Genomic DNA, 11,223 nt, shown 5'->3' with positions numbered 1-11,223 from the left:
TTGCTTTGATTACCTTGTTGAGTAGTTCTATAAGCTGTTTAGTATTATAGGAAAGTTATACTAAGGCTGAAGGTATTTTTACTGCTCATTAAGACATTAATCTAAACTGCTCCTCCTCTCCATCAAAAAAGTCTTAATTACGGTAAACGGCTATTAATTGTAATGAAAGGTATTTAAAGCCTGATTTTGAATCATAAAAACGACTCAGACTCTCACGGTTTTACTACTAGATCCATTTAGTGAAACCCTTAAAATTACTAGGGTTAAAAAATTTCGTCGAGTCATCCTAATAGATGAATTGCAAAAGTTTTGAATTTTATAATAGCCCAAGGGGTTTATAATATCTCCATCAATGTACAATGGTAAATTGTAGCAGAAGTGCGTTTAGAGAATAGGGAGGAAATATCCTGTTATTCAGAACATTCAAGCACCATGAAAAATAATTAATCGTGCTTCAAAAACTGACTTTGTTCGCGAGAATTTCGTGTTTAGCCCTTTTTTGACAGTCATCGCGACCTATTGTTGGTACTTAACACTTCCACTGCCGTAATTAAACGTATTGTCCTTTTTTTTGAGTTAACCGTTTACTATATGGCGGCTCATTTGCCTATGAAATTGTCCTGTTTGGACAGTTGCAACATGTTGTGTAGGTAAAAAAAATCTAGTTTAAGTGACCATTATCAATAGTTTGGCATTGTGTGTGTATCAAATCAGAATTATGGCCTTTCCCAGTCCTAAAGTAACTGCGTGATTGATTCAACCCCCATTTCTATTGTTATGTGGCCTGGAATTACCATTTAAGTAGACTAAGCCTAATTATAAGAACAAACATGTGAAAGCGTAATTAAGGGTGCTTTCAAAGTAGCTTAATGGACGGTTTTCAGTCGATTTGTAATGATAGTTGTTGAAACGGAGCTTTAATTAATACCAGGATAATTTAGACTAAAATATCAAATCAAACCTAAATTTTATGTATGTGTAACATAGCAAAAAAATCTTTTATTGGTTTTCCGTTTCCTGTCGCGATCCTATAACCACCCCACATCGACTAAAAGTTTCCAAACGTACGGATTTTCCATTTGGACTAAATCCAATTTTTCGTCGGCCATTATTCAAATGCGGAGATTTATAGGCGACGCGCGCCGAAATAAATCCACTGAAAATACGAGAAAATGGTTTGACTCGATACTAATTTATTGCTGTAACGGTCGGGTGCCAACCAAATTGTTACAAAACTCGACGTAAAGCCACACAAAAAGGGCGAGGTTATGTAAGTTCACTTGTTAGGATCCATTTAAAATTTATCGAATCCAATGCTGCTTTTAGTTAGACAAAAGGAATAAATCTGTTATCCTGTTTGGTAATAACCAAAATGGTAACACTCTTAGAAAATGTTGTCAAAATTCTTTAGAAGTGGTTCCAAATTTTGCTAGAACATTTTTCTTGGAAAGAACGATATAGGAGGAAGCTAGATAAGCAAAACTGGTAAATGGTCCTTAAGACCATTTATTCAAAATTATTAGATTAAACACAATCTGGCAGTATTTTTTGTTAATCTGACAACAACATTTTTTACTTTAACCTAACTAAATAGCTAAAAATATACAATACGCCTCTGGATTTTAAGTTTTTATAGTGTCCTCTCTGCAGGCTTCAGGTCAGTACTTTACGCACATGTCTAATAACTTTAATAGTTTTAAAATATGTAGAATACGTTCCTTCAAAGCTCAGCTTTCTATTTTTGCCAGGGACGTATTTGCTCTTTACCCTCCCCCCGATCCAGAAAAGGGTGAAATGGGGGAATAAAGAGTAATTAGTGGAATATAAATAACGGGTATTGCAAATTTCATGGGAGGCTAAATTTTCTGTGCTGCTTTTTTTACGGACTGACGTAAATTAATTGCAAAAAGGGTCAATCGACTGGGCCGGCCGTATAGGGCGGAATAATGGTTGGTATTTTTTACGAAATCACTCCTTCATAAAAGCGAAAGCGCGAATATCAATTAAGGGGTTAAAATGTGCTGTATAACTCAAAAAGAGGGAACGAATGCTCATATTTTTCGAATAATTACCCACTCAAGTAATTCACTTGAGAGCTTTCAAACAATAACAAACGACAGCCTTCCTGGAGTTAACGTATTAATCTAAAACTAAGAAGAAAACTAAACAAGTTGAAAAATTAAAATCTTCTGGGTTGTGAATGAAAAGATGTGGAATATTTAGAAAGTATTAATGTTTCCTAAAGAGAATATCAAGAAACCTTATCAAATGTTGCTAACTTCGCAGATAACTGCTTCGTTGAATAGAAAAAAATTTCTGTTCTCTGTTGTTCTAGTTTGCTAGATTTTTTGTCATCATTGAAAATTTGCAATTTAGGGACGTACTACCCCAATATTACTTTTAACGTTTACCTATAGAAAATTTCTGTAAAAGAAAACAGTAAAAATAACAGTTTTTTAAATTTGTCAAGAAACCCTGATGGAGAAAAAGAAATTTACTTTTAATTTCCATTTTTGCTTTGCTGGTTTCAAAATGAGTGTGATTTCAAGGTTTAGAAAAGATTTTTCTCTAAATCCACGAGTTTATAAACAACTTTCATGAAACACAACAGTTATTTTGACAATTGTCACGTGACCGTTTCAGCTAAATAGTATTCTAGAATCACGTGACAACTGTTACTAACGTCAAAACTACCAAACTGTGCTTACAAGTTGCAAAAGTCAAGGTTTAGAAAAGATTTTTATCTAAATCCACGTAATATTTGTGTTAATGTCAAAACTTTACTAGAATTTGCAAGTGTTGGAGTTATAACAGACAATAAAACGTGTTTCTTGGTTTTATGACAGTTATTTTGACAGTAGTCACGTGACTTTCTAGCTAAATTACTCTTTAAAACTACGTGATATCTGTCACTAATGTCAAAACTGTCAACATTTGACTAGAATTTGCAAGAATTACAGCTTAACACAGTTTTCTTACAGTTCACAAAAGACGTGCTTCTGAGATTTATGACAGTTATTTTGGCAATTGTCACGTGACCGTTTTAGCTAAATGGTATTCTAGACCCACGTGACAACTGTCACTAACGTCAAAACTACCAAACTGTGCTCAAATCAGAGTTTAGAAAAGTTTTCTTGCAGTATTCGATATTAAACGTGTTTCTGAGATTTATGACAGTTATTTTGATAGTAGTCACGTGACTGTCTAGCTAAATTACCCTCTAAAACCACGTGATATATGTTACTAATGTCAAAATAATTGACTAAAAAAATAAAAATCTGTATTTTTGAAGTATGGTTTATATAGCAAACTGGCAATATTTTCTTTGTATAATTGATGAGTAACATTTTTCGCAATCATTAGAGAACACCCTGTCAAATAATTTAAAATATTCATATACTATTAAATATTTTGACTTGGCAACACTGAAAAAGGCATTGTTATTCCCTTCTTTTAGTGTATTTAAAAATGTTAATATCCAACTAATTTTACCTGTTTTATCCAACTTTTAGTAGACAGACGTTTCCTGTCACATCGTTTAAGACTCGAAAATTGCTGGAAAAGTAAAAATAACAAGAAACCCTGATGGAGAAAAAGAAATTTACTTTTAATTTCCATTTTTGCTTTACTGGTTTCACAATGAGTGTGATTAGTGCTGCTATACATGATACATGAACTTCTAATGTAAGAATTGTTTAGATTATATTTTTCTAGCAGACAAAAAGTTACTGTTTTATACTAATTGCAAATTTGGCTGCGTCTTCACTTAAAATTCCTGTGATGGCTGCCGTCCCTTTGCGAAAACGTGACAAAATGGTTCTGATTAGCCACCATAAATAAATTACGCGATTTGGGTTGTCTAAATTTGTCCCCAACGAAATTTAGGGCTTATCCCCCCCTGTCGTTTGACATGCAAAATAGAGAGAAGTGTCGCCTAATTTGTGCGAAGTGCAAATTTTATCTGTATCTAATTTAGACTCATAAAAAGGGCCCCCTCTCGACACTTAGGGCCGTTTGAAGTCGCTCTTCTTTTCCCTGTCGCTGTTAAGCAGCCAGTTTTAACATTTAATAACGGCATGAATATTTATGAGGATTTTTTAACAGTTCGCGCCTTTGGATGTTAAGTGCACGCAGTGTGAATAGCTACATTATTTTAATGTAATAATTATTCCAAATTTGCATACCACGGTTTATCACTTGAGTTTAATTTGATGGAAATGGGCGGTCAATACCGTTAGATCTTTAGTGATTTCTATAGTGGATGTTCTAGTAGAAAATCCTCCCACATTCAAGTGCTGACAATCGTTATAAACGCTTCTAACGGACTGGTGGAGCGTGTAAGAGTTTCTGTCGGTCAATGGTTCAGCCCGCGCTGCTTCGTCCAATGAAAAGTTACCATATTACCTGCCGACGCCCATGTAAATGAACTCCCTGAAAGAACAGAAGGCAGCACTTACCCTACTGTTATTTTTACATTTTAAAACCTTTAGCTAATTCTATTATACTAACATGTTGGTTTGTTACGAATTTCTAAAAAATCCTTTGATAATTTGGCTGTACTCGGACTAACTTGGAAACCAGTACTTTACTAATGTTCAATCTTGTTATTTCCATAGAAATTATCTTAAGAATAAATTTATCCGAATGTGAAAGTACCGGTCCTTAATGAATTATTAGTTTTTACCATGCAAAAAAGGTTTCTTGTCTACTTGACTGTTGATATCTCCAAGATACTTAATTATTCATTTTGCACTAGCAATACTATTATCTATGCAGGGTGTTCAAGGAACTATAGTAGTATGCATCAATTTACATATTTTATTATAAAACATGTCATTCCTACAGCGTGTTCAGCTATAGGGTGTGTAAACTAGACAAAAATGAGTTACTTTATAACTGCAAATTTAAAGCTACTATAGAGTTGAAATAATTTCCTAGGGTTTCTAAGTGTAAAAAGGGTTTTCTACGAAGCATTTCTTACTAATATAATTATGTATAAACGAACTTGCTAGTCGTAGACAAAAAAGTTTCTTGTCTAGCAGACTGTTGATATCTCTAAGATACGTTATTATTCATTTTGCACTAGTAATACTATTATCGATACAGGGTGTTCAAGGAACTATAGTAGTATGCATCAATTTACATATTTTATTATAAAACATGTCATTCCTACAGCGTGTTCAGTTATAGGGTGTGTAAACTAGACAAAAATGAGTTAAACTTTATAAATGCAATTTTAAAGCTACTATAGAGTTGAAATCATTTCCTAGGGTTTATAAGTGTGAAAAGGGTTTCCTACGTAGTCAGTTTTTTTCTATTACGTTTAGTTTCTGACATATGACAAGTAAGTTATATTTTTTTGAATGGAACACCCTATATATTTTTAGTTCATTTAATTCGGTTGATTTTTACTTTTTCAACGGTGTATTAAAACATATAAGTTTGTAAACGTTAATCTTGGTAATTAGAAAAAAAGCGTTTCCTTAACAAAAAAGTGCTAAATAATATGTATCAAAATACCTACAGTTGAAACAAAATTTGGCTATGTTCATATTAACATGTTATACATGTCGTTTGTAAACAGTTTTTTCAACTTTTACCTTAAAAATAGTAGAAAATAGAAATGGCCACTTTTCTTATTAAAGTGACGGAAGAACTGTTTGTAACTTAGATTTTTAATAAGATTTATTAAAAATATTTAATTTTCTGATGTGTTAGTTTATATGATTTCCGATTTTCTTTGGTATTTTAGATATTAGCCTGTTTTTAGCTTAGCAAAGGTCTTTTTTTAAAATAACAGGATTAACCTCTACAAACTTATATGTTATAATACACCGTTGAAAAGGTAAATATCAACAGAATTAAATGACGTAAAATATATAGGATGTTCCATTTAAAAAAATGTAACTTACTGTCATATGTCAGAAACTAAACGAAATAGAAAAAAACTGAAAAAACTGATTACCGTTTTCTCTGTACCCCGTAAAACCATCGAAAATGCACCCCTGTACAATGTTTTATCTACGATAAATACATTTTATAATGATAACTTAACCACACTAGTGCGGTAAAATTGCTCATTACGCCAAAGTGCGTTAATCAATGATTACCATGCTAGTCCTGGACAAAAAAAGTTTCTTGTCTAGCTGACTGTTGATATCTCTTAGATACTGTATTATTCATTTTGCACTAGCAATACTACTATCCATACAAGCTGTTCTAGAAACTGTTGTATGCATTAATATGACTTAAAAAACACGTTATTCATACAGGGTGTCCACTTGTAGGGTGTGTAAAGTAACCACAATCTGTTTAACTTAACAATAAATGCAATTTTAAAGCTATTACTGAGTTGAAACCATTCACTAGGAAGTCTAAGTGTGAAAATAGTTTTCCATGACGGACTTTAGGGTGGGTCTACAAAAATTTATAACAAAGTTTTTATTCATATTTTTGACATCAAATTGCGGGGTTTGTTGGAGAAAATATATTAAAAATCATATTATAACATATAATGTTTCTAATGAACTTTTGACAAACGGTTTGGGTGGCTAACCCTGTATACTTGCAGTGCTTGTCCATGTAGGTTATATTGAACATTTTTGACACTTTCAGTACATAATCGATGATGTGGTGATTCTTAAAAGACACCCTACTTACCATGCCAAAACTGCTGCTATATAAGAATACGAAATTCAAGGAATGACATTCTGTATACAAAACTTATAGCTAGTAGTAGTTACAAGAATTATAGCCGTCGGTATGGAAATTAGTTAAGCTACCTGTGTGTGCATCGTTGTGTCAGCATATGTCTGATTACCATATCACATTGCTAAATTATACGGTGTCATTCGACATTGTATAGAAATAGCTCGGAGCGTCAAACGTAGCAAGAATTTTACTTGTTGGGGCAATGCTGGAATTAAGTCTGAAATTACTGTAATTGGGCAGTATTTTTATATTTTAGTGAATTTTTTTTTGTTCATTACCAGCCAATTTGTTCGAAGTGAGGTTAAGCGTACATCCTTTGATAATAACAACATGACAGGTATTTAGAAACATCTCGTGCATAAATTCAAATACATGTCTACCTACCTAACCTGCTCGTTAATTAATCCTTAATAGGCTTCCTTTGCATAATTAATAATGGTTTGCGACGTAAGCCTTTGGGCAAAACTAGCAACTATAAAAAATCATTCTTTAATTAGTAATACTTTGCGGAAAAAGTGGTCTGGATAACCCAAAAAGGGGAGAGATATTCGATCGATTATTAAATCTAAGTTTTCCTATATACGGAGTAATATAGCCGATTTAACGGTGGTCGCCAGAAAAGCGATGAGTTGCGCCGGGCCATCACCGTTTTGGCGCATTACGGGCATTTCCCCAGTTGCGGAAACTTTTATGTACGGGTCATAAAGCGAATGAATGCTAATAGCATTATCTATACTAAGCTTCCGGTTGCAATAAAAGCTCCCAACCCATGCTGATGCGCTGCGAATTTAAGTCCCTCTCTGGCGACGCTCTTTCGCCACTGTTTAGTGCTGCTTTGTACAAAAATAATTTATATCGACAAGGGTTGAATACCACCGACGATTTATACACCCATGTAGGCAAATGGGGTGAAACTGGATTGATTCATGTTGGGGGTGTAAACGTTTTATTGTCAAATAATAATATTTACATTCGTTTTCCACTTCTGTTTGTCTGAATATAACGAAGATTCTTGCATTAACCTGGATGGCTTTTAGAGCGTGATTCTCTCCAAGATGCTCTTTTTGTAGGCAACAATGTCATTTAAGTACAATACTTCTAGATAAATCATATTAATAGTGACTTTTCAATTAAACAACAATTTTTAGAATAAAAATAATATTTAATTCATATTACATTTAAGTTGCAAAGAAAGCTGTAAAAAGGTAAAACCTTTCAAAGCGAGCGAGCGTTGTAAACAGCTAATAAATTTACCGGAATTAGGTTTTAAAAAGCTTTTAAGAACGTCGAAAAAGCCCAGTTGAAAAGTCTTTTATATTTGCTGAGGTCCGCTTTGAAAAAGAAACGAAAGTATAATTTGTTAAAGTGTCCCTTTGCTAACTTTTAAAACACTAGTTCGAAGTTTTTTAAATTTGTCGTCGTTGGAACCATAAGGTCGTAATCAAATCAAGTTTTATGGGGAAAAAGTTTTTCTTCCGGGGGGATATAACTGTCTATCGGATGCTTTTTACTCAGTCTTCAAGTAGATAATTGTAACATTTGTTACAGGCTGTACACACTTAGTAGCAAAGAGGGTTCTAATACAAAATGTACCCGAGTGAGTAGTAACTTTATAATAATCTTAACGAAGGGGGAACATATTAGACAAAATCAGTCCTAACACAGTTAGCAGTTAACAAAGGGCGAGCCCAAACATCCATATAGTTAGATACATCCCCGTCCTGCTGTTTTCGCATTACTTTGATGTGATAGCTCGGTTGGTTAACTTACATCTTACCACTACACATTTCCCTCCAGTAATCACGTTATTGAGTAAAGCAATACAGTGAACATGTTTACCCTGAATTTACATACTCTTCGAGAAAACTTTCCTGCGGGCTGTAAATCTAAAGTGGAATAAAAACTCTAAACGATCCAAAAACACCAGCTTACAGCACTCACATAGGCAATTTAAAAATATCAAAGCGAGACCATCAAAAAGCAATCATGTTTCATTGAACTGGAGATAATTTAAATTATAGCACCAAGGTATAAAATACGGTTTTTATTTTTGCTTCTCGGCTTTAAAAGACCGGCTAGAAGTTGGAGTCGGTTTAATTTCATGTATGTGAAGCTAATTTTGTTTGAACTTGTTAGCGAATGCAACATTTTGAGGACGTAACGTCACATGACTCTGATTTTCTGCTGCTTTGTTGCCAGATTTAGATTCGAAATTTGCTATATAATGAATAATAAATCCTTAAATTTTCATATAAACACATTTTGTATGTAATTCATCAAAAGTTGGAACTGGATAATAAGTTATCTAGTATTTTTACAATTTGTTCTACATGTATTGGAATCTCGGTAACCGTAAGAGCGAAACTTATTTCCGGATTTCAAATTAAATTATCTTTTTTCCGGAAAATCGGGAAAACGTCAGAGGCTGCATTTTAATAAACAATTGCTTACATTGATATACAGGGTGGTCCAGTTTTCAATGTCAATAATTCACCAATCTATAGCCAATTAAAAAATAAGTTGACATTCATTATGTCATTTTGCTGAAAAGTGCTTCCTAAGGAAAATACAGTTTTTCAAATTTCTGTTTAAAAAATCGTTTTTTTTGTAATAACTGTCAGACCGTTGGAGCAATATTGATCAAATTTGGAACAAGCACTTTATTACACGTTATTACGGTCAAAGACCCAAAACTAACCCAACCCAACTTAAAAATTGTCTTGGAAAAAAAAAATTCACTTAAGAAGTTTAAAAAATATTATTTTAGCCAGTTTTCATAGTTTCCAGACAAACTAAAGGACTTTAGTTTTGAAAATTAAATTAGAAAAGATAAAAATTTCAGAAGCTTAAAAATTGTGTTTGTAACCAGTTTTCATGCAAATCGAGATACTTTATCTAAATATATATATTTAATACTAAAAATTGACTTGTAGACATAAAAACTACTTTTTCAAGAATTTATTACTACAAATTCATACATTTAAACATTAAAAATTGACTTGAACCCCAAAATGTGACTGAACTAATGAAAAGTGACATCAGAAGCTTAAAATTTGCATTTGAAGTAAGTTTTCATAATTTGAAGACAAATTTCAATATTTGTCTTGAAAATAGTCTTAGATGCAGGACATTGACATTAGATTCATGAAAATAGTCCAGAATTCGAAGAAAATGAAAAGCAAAGTAAAAAGCACGAAAAGTTCGTTTTCAAGACAAATTTCATGAATCTAATGTCAATGTCCTGCATCTAAGACTATTTTCAAGACTAAAATATTGAAATTTGTCTTCAAATTATGAAAACTTACTTCAAATGCAAATTTTAAGTTTCTGATGTCACTTTTCATTAGTTCAGTCACATTTTGGGGTTCAAGTCAATTTTTAAATGTAGGAATTTGTAGTAACAAATTCTTGAAAAAGTACTTAGTTTTTATGTCTACAAGTCAATTTTCAGTATTAAAGTCTCTCGATTTGCATAAAAAGTCAATTTTCAAAACTAAAGTCTTTCAGTTTGTCTGGGAACTATGAAAACTGGCTACAATAATATTTTTTAAACTTCTTAAGTGAATTTTCCGTTTCTAAGACAATTTTTAAGTTGGGTTGGGTTAGTTTTGGGTCTTTGACCGTAATAACGTGTAATAAAGTGCTTGTTCCAAATTTGATCAATATTGCTCCAACGGTCTGACAGTTATGACAAAAAAAAACGATTTTTTAAACAGAAATTTGAAGGACTGTATTTTCCTTAGGAAGCACTTTTCAGGAAAACGACATTAATTTTTAACCACCATTTACCAACCCAATTTTTAATTGGCTATGGATAGGTGAATTATTGACATTTAAAACTGGACCACCCTGTAGAAAGGTACACGAATAACATTACATCAATGTGATTATCACTTTAGCTTCACAGAGAAAATCAGTTTTTCAAAATGATTGTATCTGCTTGTATTGACTACTTTCAAAACTCTTTGAGGATAATTGAATTGAAGTAAAAATCAAAATTAGCTTGAAAAAAAAATTCTAAACTTACTCAAACACAATAGCTACCTGTAAAATCCAATTTTAGGTTATTTTTTTGAAAACTGCTATTGATTAATGACAGTGTAATTCACACGCACCAATTCGTTCATTGTTACCGTATGGGACCAGCTGTTCATTAAGGATTCGGAATTGTGACTAGCCATTGTGTTATGACGATCCCATTATCCACTTCACGTTTTGTTATATTTAGTTCAAATTAAACGTAATTTCGGCAACCATTACCAACTGTTTCTTCGGATAATAATGGCCAATTATTGTAATTGATTGAATTAGACGCGTTTCTTGAAAGAAGTCCCAGGATCAGTCCATCCGAATCAATTAAACGATCAGAAATCATGTTTTAACCATATGGCCGATCTCGTCATAATATCTACCTTGGAGGTCCGAGCTTTTCAGAAATCTAATATGTGGCTTTAATCGAATTTAACACATTACAGTTCGCAGGGTAAATGGCGATAATATACGTTATAAGAT

This window comes from Ips typographus, linkage group LG9, assembly GCF_016097725.1.
Source record: "Ips typographus isolate SLU linkage group LG9, UJ_Ityp_2.0, whole genome shotgun sequence".
NCBI classification, from domain to species: domain Eukaryota; kingdom Metazoa; phylum Arthropoda; class Insecta; order Coleoptera; family Curculionidae; genus Ips; species Ips typographus.
The sequence above is the reverse complement of the archived record's forward strand: the minus strand, read 5'-3'. Positions refer to the sequence as shown.